The sequence below is a fragment of the Adiantum capillus-veneris genome, chromosome 7, assembly GCF_014529385.1.
Source record: "Adiantum capillus-veneris isolate H3 chromosome 7, ASM1452938v2, whole genome shotgun sequence".
Lineage (NCBI taxonomy): Eukaryota > Viridiplantae > Streptophyta > Polypodiopsida > Polypodiales > Pteridaceae > Adiantum > Adiantum capillus-veneris.
The window spans coordinates 87,045,752-87,056,654 of NC_140937.1; the positions used below are offsets into that span (position 1 = coordinate 87,045,752).

At 42.6% G+C, this 10,903-nt stretch overlaps 1 pseudogene; it reads left to right on the top strand.

Annotated features, from left to right (window-relative positions):
- The first annotated feature begins 8,080 nt into the window (after positions 1–8,080).
- Positions 8,081–10,359, top strand: LOC147454173 (uncharacterized; annotated as a pseudogene).
- The last annotated feature ends 544 nt before the right edge of the window (positions 10,360–10,903 follow it).

Genomic DNA, 10,903 nt, shown 5'->3' on the forward strand with positions numbered 1-10,903 from the left:
ACACTCATGATATTCCTCGCCATCAACTCCCATCTCTCCATTATGCCTCCTACGATCTTGTTCCCTTCTCATTTTCCTGCCATACCCTACCTATTGTATTCATCTTTTGCAAGCAATCAACACACTCCATCTTGGTGCCATACTTTGTGTCGCTTTGGATACATCTCATTGTGAGTATGGTATATGCTTGTTCCTTGCCATTTTTTTTCTGGTTATGTTAAGGTGTGCGGATTCGCCACCACACACACACACACTCTCTCTCCCTCTCATATTCGTATCATCTTGCTACTTCCATCTTAAGGTGTGCGGATTCGCCACCTTTTGTATGAGAAGTGAGCATACTTGCATGTATCCCTGACCTCGTTATCTTCCTTACTACATGCACGCGTAGCGAGCCCATTCTCACTCACTCACCACTCCTCTCACCTTATTCTCCGACCACCCCATTCCACATTTGGGCGTGGATCTTGAAATTGTTTTCCATGCATGCTTCATTGTGTATATGTATGCGTCCTAGCCGCATATCTTTCTAGGTGGTGCCTCTATTGTGTATTCCCCATGATGGTGTAGAGGCCACCGGGTCTATTTTTTTTCACTTCCGCCTCTCACTGTTACAAAGTCTGGGTACCTTAGTACTAAATTACTAAGTGTGAAAAGTGTGAAAAACTAAATACAAAGTATTGAATAAACTTCTTAGGAGCATTCTGGGTGTCTGGCTAGAATGCTGTTAATCCTTTGTTGTAGTCTCCTCCGGTGAAGTGTGCTTCTGCATCTCGGTCGTGGTCGTCTCGATTTCCTAAGCTCAATCGCCCTGTCAATGAGGGTGCCTTTGGTATGGATGTGGGTACTCCTTTGTGCTGGCTGCTGGTCTCTTGCTTCTCCTTCCCCTCCTGCTTCTCTCGATCTGAAGAAATCTGTGATCTGCCTCTGAGGCTGTAGTGCTCTTTGTCTTCTCATTAGATTATCCCTGTGCCGATGTATTTCCAGTAGGTACAAGCCTAAGCATCTTTGATCTTGGTATTGCATGAATTTATCTAGAGGTCCAAAGCCTTCTTTAAATAGGAAATGGAAACGCCCACGTATCTCATAGTATACGGTGCAATGGCATATGTAGTGTAATTATGTCTCCGGCTCCATTCCGCATAACTTGCAAATTATGCTCTCAGGTGGGATTCCCCTGAATCTGCCAAATTCAATTTCCAGCCGGTTTGAGGATGTACGAATCTGACCAATAGCACATCTCAAACCATGAGACAGGTGGGTATCCATGTAGATCGGGCGAGTCACAAATCCATCTTCAGATAGCTGTAGGAAGTTTTCTTTGTAGTCGGCCATCTTCGTGCCCAATTCTTGTGTAGGGTCTACCTATGTCCTCTTAGTATCCAATTGTATAAGATCCTGGCGGATGATTTTATTAATCTCCGTTCGTGTAATTGCCAGTGATGGAGCCTCAAGAGAGTATTGGTAGGGGGGTAATCTTTCCATACTGAACCCGTGTCTCTGAAATGACGAAGACAGTTGCGCATACCAGCATGATGTATCCCCTTTCATTGCTAACTGTCGAGAGGATTCGAGGGCCAATCTAGTATAGCGGAAATTATTTGTATCCCACAAACCATGTATAAAGGACACTGATCTGGTAAGAGCTTCATTTTGTATCGGAGGGGCAGCTAGTTCCGCTCGGATAATCGCGTCTCGTATGGAGGCCTTAACTCTAATCATTCGGGAAATCATAGATACGAAAGGTCTCTCCATTGGCTTCCAATTATCCTGATCCACAGATGGTCCCCAAATCTGGACCCCATAGAGCATAGCCGAAGCCACCACAATATCAAAGAGCCAAAGTTTTGTTCGTGGTTCCTGAAATTGCACTTGTGAACACATCCTCTCCAACCCTCCCAAGGCCGCAGAGGCTCTGGACAATCTAGCCTCTGCTGCTTTCTTAAGAGTGAACTTCGGTCTTGCAAATACCACACCAAGGTATGTGTATGCATCTGTGTACTCTACTGTATCCTGGCCATATGCAAATGTAGGTGCTGATCTCCTAACCCACCACGGTGTGGTGTTAAACACCATAACTTTGGTTTTACCTAAATTCACCGACAGTCTGCTGTCCTCCGCAAATTTATGTAATGCATCTAACTGGCTCTGCATTCCATCTGGTGATTCTGCTATCAATACAATATCATCTGCATACAACAACAAAGGGATCCATGACCCTGCAAGTTGAGCACCTCTGTCACCCTCTCTATCAATGTAATCTGATACCTCATCTATATACATACCAAATAAAGTAGGCGACAATGGGCATCCCTGCTTTACTCCAACCGTGGAATGAACAATGTCGGAATCCCCTTCTGGAGTACGTACATAACCAGTTACTGACCCATATAAGGCCATGATCCCTCAGATAATCTCTTTAGGGACCCCTAACTCTTGCATCCTGCGCATCAATCTGGCCCTTGGTACTGTATCAAAAGCTTTCCGAAAATCCACAAAGCAACAATACATCCTTCTCCCGCTTGCTCTTCCTTCCTCAATAATGGCTCTGAGCGTAAGAATATGATCTAGAGTGGAATAACCCCTCCTGAATCGAGATTGTCCTAATGCCCTTATGCCCTTATGCCCTCATTCTCTGCCCATCCACTCAGTTTTTGTTCCAGAATGGATGCGTACAGTCGGGTCAATGTGTGTCCCACCATAATGGTACGGTAGTTCCCGGGTATCATAGGATCCCCTGACTTGGAAATAGATACGATAGTAGATAATTTCCAAGATTTAGGTAATCCTTCACAAATGACCTGATTAAACAGACGAGCAAGGACTTCTGAAAGTAGATCCCTTGCATGAATCAAATGTTCTGCTACTAGACCCTCATGATCATATGCTCTTCTTGTCTTCATCTTATCAATGGCTTTTTCCACCATTTCCGTAGTAAAGAAAGTACTAGTGGCAGGGCATGGCTCTAGCGGATCTGGTAGTGGAGGCTGTCCAGATGCCATATATAATGATGTCACATATTGACCCCAAATCTCAGGAGAAGTAATCGTTGGAGGCGGTGAGTGCTCGTGAAATAAGCACCAGGCCTCATGTGAGTCCTAACTCAAGAAAAGCTAATATAAATCCTTCTCTAGTTTGCCTAAAAATGCCCTTTTCTTGCGACGTACTATATGCCGGAGAGCAATCCGAGACTGCTTATATGTGATGATCCCAAGTGTAAGCTCTTTTTGTACCTGGGTTCTCGTCTCTCTGCATTCCTCGTCATACCAACAGTTCTGAGGAATGTTCCCAGATCCTCTCTTCGGATCAGGTTGAGTATGTGGGTATGCCTCTTGTGCTGCTCCATGTAGTATCTCTGTTAACTGAGAAGTAATCTCCTCTACAATATATACTGGCTCGATCGGCTGCCCATATCCTATTATAGATCTTTGCCACATAGACTGAATTAGTCTCTGGTGTGAAAGTATATCTTGTGTGTGTCTTCTTCCTTGGTACTTGAGAGGCATTGTATTGGAAGGAGATTGATAAGGTCAAGAGAGCATGATCCACTGCAATTCCAACTGGTCTGGGTCCCACCTTAAAGTCCTCAATACTAGAAAGAAAGCTTGGTGAAGTCATGACATAATCCACTGTGCTGGCCCCATGCCTGTGCGGGAAGCATGTGAATCCCCCAGATAAAGGGAAATTCTCTAGACCATTAAGTATGGCCAAACCATGTGTAGTTGCCATCTCCATGAGATGTCTACCATATTTAGTGTGTTCTTTATCTTGTGAGTTTCTAGTAAGCCCCCTCTTTGATAAATCCACTTCTCTGAGCATTTCCTCAGAGGTATCATAGAATACTGCTTAAGAGAGTTGGCCGTTCTAGCATTAAAGTCTCCTAAGAGAACGATGTCTCCATTTCTAGAGAACTCCCATATGTCATTACTCAATATGGAGAAAGGGGACTGTCCTTTAGGTGAGGAGTAAACAGATGTACTTGGAGGGAAGTAGCATATAGCGATATATAGAAATATACCTGTCTCGGCTCTCATTCTCACCCACATATACCTTGCTTGTTCATCTTTCCTGATGATCTGTAGTAGTGGTTTCAGCTCTTCTTTAAATAAGACTGCTACTCCTCTTGAACCCCGGCTACCCCATAGAGATCTTTTGTCTGGTCGACCAACTGTTTCCCATAAATAACCCTTCACATGTGGCATACTCTGTCCCGGTATCTGGTGTGTCTCTGAGTAGAAAACTATGTCTCTGTCCCTAAAGCTGTCTTCAAAGGCACCTACATCTAGCCTATATGATCCATTACAATTCCACGCCGCTATCCGGAGCATCGCCCCATAGGTCTCGCACCCTCATGCTGAGCGCTTTTCCAGAACCACTACTTTCCCTCCTCTATAAAAGGCGATTTTCCCCTTTTCTCTTGCTGCCCTGATCTCTGGCATCAACTCTTGCATGTGTGCCACTTGTGCCAATGTAAGGTCATCTCCCAAGAGAATACCGGTTTTCTTAAGAGTTGGCCTCTTCTTTAGAAATTCTTTCCTTATTTCTATATTCGGGAAGCGGAGAATAAGTGCCCTATCCTTTACGTTTCCCTTCACATCGATTCCTTTCTTGCCCACTCTCCATGCACTTGTGTGAGTGGGCTCTGTGATGCCCATGCGTTGTAGCAGTTCCTTCACTTCTTCATCTACATTCTCTTTGTCTTTGACCCCTGTGACCCGCACATGTAGAGCCTGATTCTTCCTTTTCTGCTCTTCCTCAATGGTCATATTAATAATAGTGGAGGTAGGTGTGGTATCGGGCATCTTGGCCTTCCCTTTCTTCGCATCCTCAATCCATTTCTCTGCTTCATCAACCTTTTCTTGTGTCTTACAAAGACGTTCCGCCCATGAAGATGCCGTTTTCGATTTCTGTTCATCTCCTTCCCGTAGAGCTTTCATCTAATCCTTCATGTCCTCGAGCTCCTTCAACACCGAAGGTTGGTCGTCTCCCTTCTCCTTAGTTACAGATTTGCAAGCCGCAAGTTCTCCTTTTAGCTCCTCGATTATTTCATCTTTTTCCCCCATTTGCTTTTCCATATTTGTTCTCCATGCTTCAAAACTTGCTACTGCCTCATTGATTTTCTTTTGCATAACGCATTCTGTTACATTTACTTCGGCCTTGATTAGGTTTCGTAATTCCGTTTTCAAGTTCTGAATCTCCTCATTCTGTATCCCCCGGATCTCTCTCCTTAGTTCTCTCATCATGTCTTCGTACATGGAGTTCCTGTAGCTCTCAGCGTTCGCGTGCATTTCCTTCCTAATGTCATCCCTCATATAGTTTAGCTCTGATTTGAGCATCACTTGGACCTTCTCCATCATTAGCTCATCATGTATCCCGGAGGTTTTCCCCACTCGTAAGGATCCTGCTGATAGTACAGTATCTCTGTTTCTCCGTTTAAATGTAGCTGTTGTTTTTTTGGGGGTGGTGTAGCTATGTACACCCGGCCCTTCCCCTTCGGTAGGCGGATCCATCGAACCCGAGCCACAAATGTGGGGTAGGGTATTATGGTGAGGAAGTCCTTCTACTCGTACATCATGGGTACGAGAGAAGGAGGATTTTGATATCTATTACAACACTCTCTCTGTCACGGGTTAGAGAGAGTTTTCAATGTTCTATGGTTTTCATGCGAGAGAGAGAGAGAGAGAGAGAGAGAGAGAGAGAGAGAGAGAGAGAGAGAGAGAGAGAGAGAGAGAGAGAGAGAGAGAGAGAGAGAGAAGAGAGAGAGAGAGAGAGAGAGAGAGAGAGAGAGAGAGAGAGAGAGAGAGGGAGAGAGGGAGAGAGAGAGAGGTGTTCGTCATCTATTGCTCATTCTTGTCAACTTGCTCATTCTAGGGAAAGGATATCAATGACCTAGTAAGGTAGTGCTACATGAAAATAGGAGTAGTGGAGGGAGATAGTTGATATAGCGACGTGTGCCAAATAACTATAGACATGGACTACAATCATTTGAGGTATGGAACAATATTATGTTTTCGGTTCTTCTCGCATTGGCATTGATATAATTTATTGTTGCCCACTAAAAGTCCTTGTACAACCGCTAGAGAGATGATTTATAGTGTCGTTTTTGACCTCCACATGGGCCAGCAAACCAATATTACATGATAACATTTTCAACCTTCACAAGTGCCAACAAACGAATAATACTTGAGAACCTTTCACTGACATGAAAAATGACACTCTTGAGGAAAAACTAGGAATTAAGTCTCTTGGCTAGACTTTTCTTTCCTCCCCGCCAAATATGTTGAGCTGATCGACCCAGCTCGTCCCAGCCTCCGTAGCGTCCTGACCACAATAATACTCATCTCGTGAGTATATTTGTTCTGCGGCGCCACAGTATCAGTGCAGCGCGCTCGTCCAGTGCTGGGAATCGTCTGTCTCGCCCAAAAGGTATAGCTGATAATTTTAAAACTGTTTAGCGTACACCGCTTCAATATTAAGCCAGTCCATATTTATCGAAACTTCTTCCTTTGTGTAGAAGCTCCAGCGGATCGGATCCAGCGACCTTCTAGCTGAACGTGCATAGCAAGTCTTTATACCTTGGGTAATTGACATACATAACCATTCGTATAAATATTTACTAATTTAAGCTTTTTTCTAATCGTAATGTGATAAAAATATCCACTGTGTTCTCATTGGAGTTCAAATTTTTGTATGCAGAGAATCGACCTACGCACCCTACATGCATTTTTCGAATTGAGTGAAATGACAACGATTCTCGAAGTTCGACCGTGAGCGGGTAGTTGTCGACAAAGACAAGTTTTTTTGCGTCTTTTTTTTCTCGGGTAAGTACAACTTAACTGTCTACTTTGCACCATGACTCTCTTTTTTGCACTCACGCACATAGTTTGCAAATCATTCTCACATAGAAATTCAAATAAATTCATGTCCATGTATGCGTACAAATATATGCCAAAAGGCTTAAATTAAAATCAAAGAGATTGTTTTAAAAAAAACTTTGTTTCAACAGGTCTTCCATGTGCCTTTTTATTTAGGGTTGGTTGCTGTGGATCTCACACACACAAACGTATAGTTAAAAAACGAGCTAGCAAAAAGATATTTGAACAATAGCTCGATCTCTTAATTTGACAATGTTATGTTTTGTCAATTTAATTTGAACCATGCTCCTGTCTCTTAGATACAAAGCAAAAAAGATTTTATATTATAAGCATCTTTAGTGCTAGGTTATTGTGAATCATGAAGGACGTGTACACATGTACGTAACTCAAAAATAAAAACAAATATGAACATTTTTTAAAATTTACACAGTTAATTAAATATCCTTTACATAAGAGCGACGTCTAGCCGTGGCATAGTCATGACTCTTGAAGAGGTTTATGTCATGCTTAGATTTCGCTGAGACTAAGTACGAGTACTCATCCTACTGCCGCCTTTGAGTGGGTCATTCCCATACTGACACACGCATGTTAGTAATAAATTAGGTTTGAATGCACGGTGCTCATTCTTGTCAACATGCATATGTAGGTTATGGCTCGACAGGAAGTAGTAGAAGAACTAGTTGCTGAGATAGCCTGTCATCTTGAAGGGATGATCGTTTGGCCAGAGAAACACTTTTATGTCTTTGGGAGAGAAAGGCCACCGATACGCATTTCAAGAAAAGTTATAGATGACACCAATTGGTGGCCCGAGAATATGGCTTTAGTGCTTTTGAAGGAAACCTTAAATCCAGTTGATTATTACAAAGTAGTTTTCCATGATGTAAAGTCCATATCTCCAAGGATTTTAAGTGATAGGCTTGCTGTGATTAAAAGCCTTGTTCCGAGCAAGAAATTGTGTCTTGCATGAATGTATACATCATCTATGTTAAAAGACTCTACAAGTGTGTTCAGATTAGTCTTTTAATGTATGTTGCTCTTTAATTATTAAAGTTGCACAATGCTGCAAAGTTTTATCTAATTTGTATCTGCGACTTAAAGTATGTGGTACTATAGCCTTTGACACTAGCATCAAGTGTTGATGTGGCTTTTGTGCCACTATAGTCCTTGTAACCATGGCTAATGACAAATAGGTGATACAGGCATACATGGCTTCCACCTCCAAGACTTTCAAGTGTACATGTACGTATAAATGTTTATTCACACAGGAAGGATATCAAATGCTGAGCAGAAGCACCTTTTTTCAACATAGAAAACAGGAGACACTCCATAAAATTCACCCAAATTTCAATCATAACAGAAATCTTGAAGCCCTTCAGGGTCAATCACCTAACGTGAATGAGCCTGATAGTACACCACCTCTCCAGAGTGCATTCGACAATGACACCACACGAAGAGTGTGGTGTACATGTTCTGCATTTTTCCAGGGTGGAAAATATGTTGGGAAAACGACATTTTTCAGGCATGCACAACTAAGGAGTGTTGCAGGCAGTCTAGCAAGTGAGCTGGGGTTTGTAAATGGAGACGATGTGGAGGTAAGGCACTTTGATGACAATGTACCAGACATGGAAGCATCAAATACCTCTTTGAATGTGGAAGAGGGCTTTCAAGAGGGCATAGATTTGAGATCAACAAATACAACTAGAGCAGATGAAGACTGCCAACAACCTACTGGTCCAAATCATGCACCGCTTGGAATTGCGATTTTATCAAAGATCATTCAGTTTCAGACATTGTGGGATGAATATCAAGTTCCCATTAGCGGTCAAGATGAAATGCTTCATCTACTATTCGGTGACATGGGAGGGGCTAGAATAGGCAAGCATGACTCCACTAGAGAAGATCCAAGCTTGAGCAAAATCTTGGTTCGACTTGAACAAGATTGGGATGGTTTTTTGTTTGATAATTATAGGGTGCCTGCTAGCTGGGAGCAGTTGCAGTCGCTATTTCAAGGGCTTGGTATGGTACAACCTCTTCGATACAGAGTCTGCATGGGTGAAGAAGGGAATCGCCATGAGCCAGAGCTCTTACGTCCAAGCAAGGAGGACAACTATGAAGGATGTAGTGTGGAAATTTGTGCATGCATTAATAACAATAGAAAAAGGAAAGCAAAGCGTGATTTCTTGGCATGTTGTGAAAGGTGCCCAAGTTGTCTCAAGCCTCGCAAGGAGACACTAGCCTTTGATTATCTCCCAATTGGAAGACAAATTGAGGTTATGTTGAAAAGTCGTTCTTTGTGCCATGGCATGCTCTCCATGTGGAGAAACCAAAGACAAATGGTTGGGAAAGCCACCTGAACTACAACCGGAGTCTATCCATGATTTTTGGGATGGCGCAAAGTGTCGTATAGTCCATCACTTTTGGGACCCACAACAGACATTTGAGCTTCCCGTTATCTGTACAACCCTAGGGTGTAATAAGGTGTACACAACGTTTCCCCCTTCATCCTATTCGCTAGAGATTCAACAAGGGTGGAATGAGAAAACTCAAGAATATATTTTCGTGTGTAGAGATTGTCACAGACGTATAGTCTCTAGTAAGAAATCAATTGAGGTATGGTTTTAGAATTACTGGCATGGTATTTTTATTTGATTTCTTTTCTCATTTTTTGTGTATTTTCATATGGCATAATAATTTTCCAGGGAGATCCCCGTAACCTGGCACTTTTGCTGCATTGGGATGGGTTCCAGTCCTCTTGTACCACACAGAAAGGCAGTGGGGTTGTAGAGATAAAAATTTTGAACATGGGGAAGTCTTCCAGTGTTAGTGTACTCCCAGTATTGTTCCTCCCATTTAGCTCCAAGAAAGTGGCCCTCTTATGGAGGAATTGCAAGACTTGTTCATGTCAGGAATAAAAGTACACTACAACTACGATGTCAACAAAATCTTTGGCATGGGAACTGAACGGAAACAAACATGCATATTACGCGGGATGCTTATGATGGTCAGTGGAGACCATCCTGCCCAATGCAAAATAGGACTCTTCAAGGATGGTGGCAAGGAGGGTTGTCAAAGAGACAAGCCCAAAGCAACTCTTGATGCTAGTAATCCAATGTATATAGGGCGATATGTTTATGATGGTAATAGACGACAAGCAAGATATCCACCAACAAAACGCTCCATTTTGGAAATGTCCAATGCAGTAACTCAGGCCAGAAGAGCAACCTCTCAAACTCAAAGAGAGACTAATCTTGCACATGCAGGACTATCTAGAGTGTCAGTGCTATGGAAGTTCTTTGACGTATATGGCTTTGACTTGTCACGTGACTTGGTGTATGATACAATGCATGTTCTTCCATTGAATTTGTTCAGTAAATATACATCAAATGTCATGCGAGGATTGCAAAATGAATCGAAAAAGAAGGTGGATGAATGTTTCAAGCTTGTATACAAGCTTGCACCACCATCAATTCGCAATGGCAGGTGACCACACACTCCTAGCAAGCACTTTGAAGGTTTTAAGGCAGAGGAAAGTCAAAAATTTGTTCAGTGGTGTCTGCCATATGTATTGAGTGTCATCAATGAGGTACCAAGACCCATGTATGAGCTTTGTCTTCTCCTAATAGACATTGCCCACACATTTTACAATTTTAGTCGTGAGAAGGGTTGGACAAAGGAGAGTATCAAGATGATGCGATCATTGTTCTCATCTTGGCGAGTAATTAGGAGCGAGGAATTCTTTGGTCCAAACTCTTCACCAGTGGAGCATGGTTCTGGGAATGGGGAATTGCTTGATGACATTATCAGGCATGGATCTCATGATGTATATTGGTGATACATTTTTGAAAGGATGGTCTCCATATATATGGGAGTAAAGACAAATAAAAATAATAATGAGATAACTTATGTCCACTTTTACAAGCGTGTTTTGTTTACATGGGTTAATCGCATGCTTCAAGAGGAGAAGGATGGATTCCTGCCACACGAGAGGAATTTGTCATTCTTACACCAAAGGTTGATACTCCCAGATG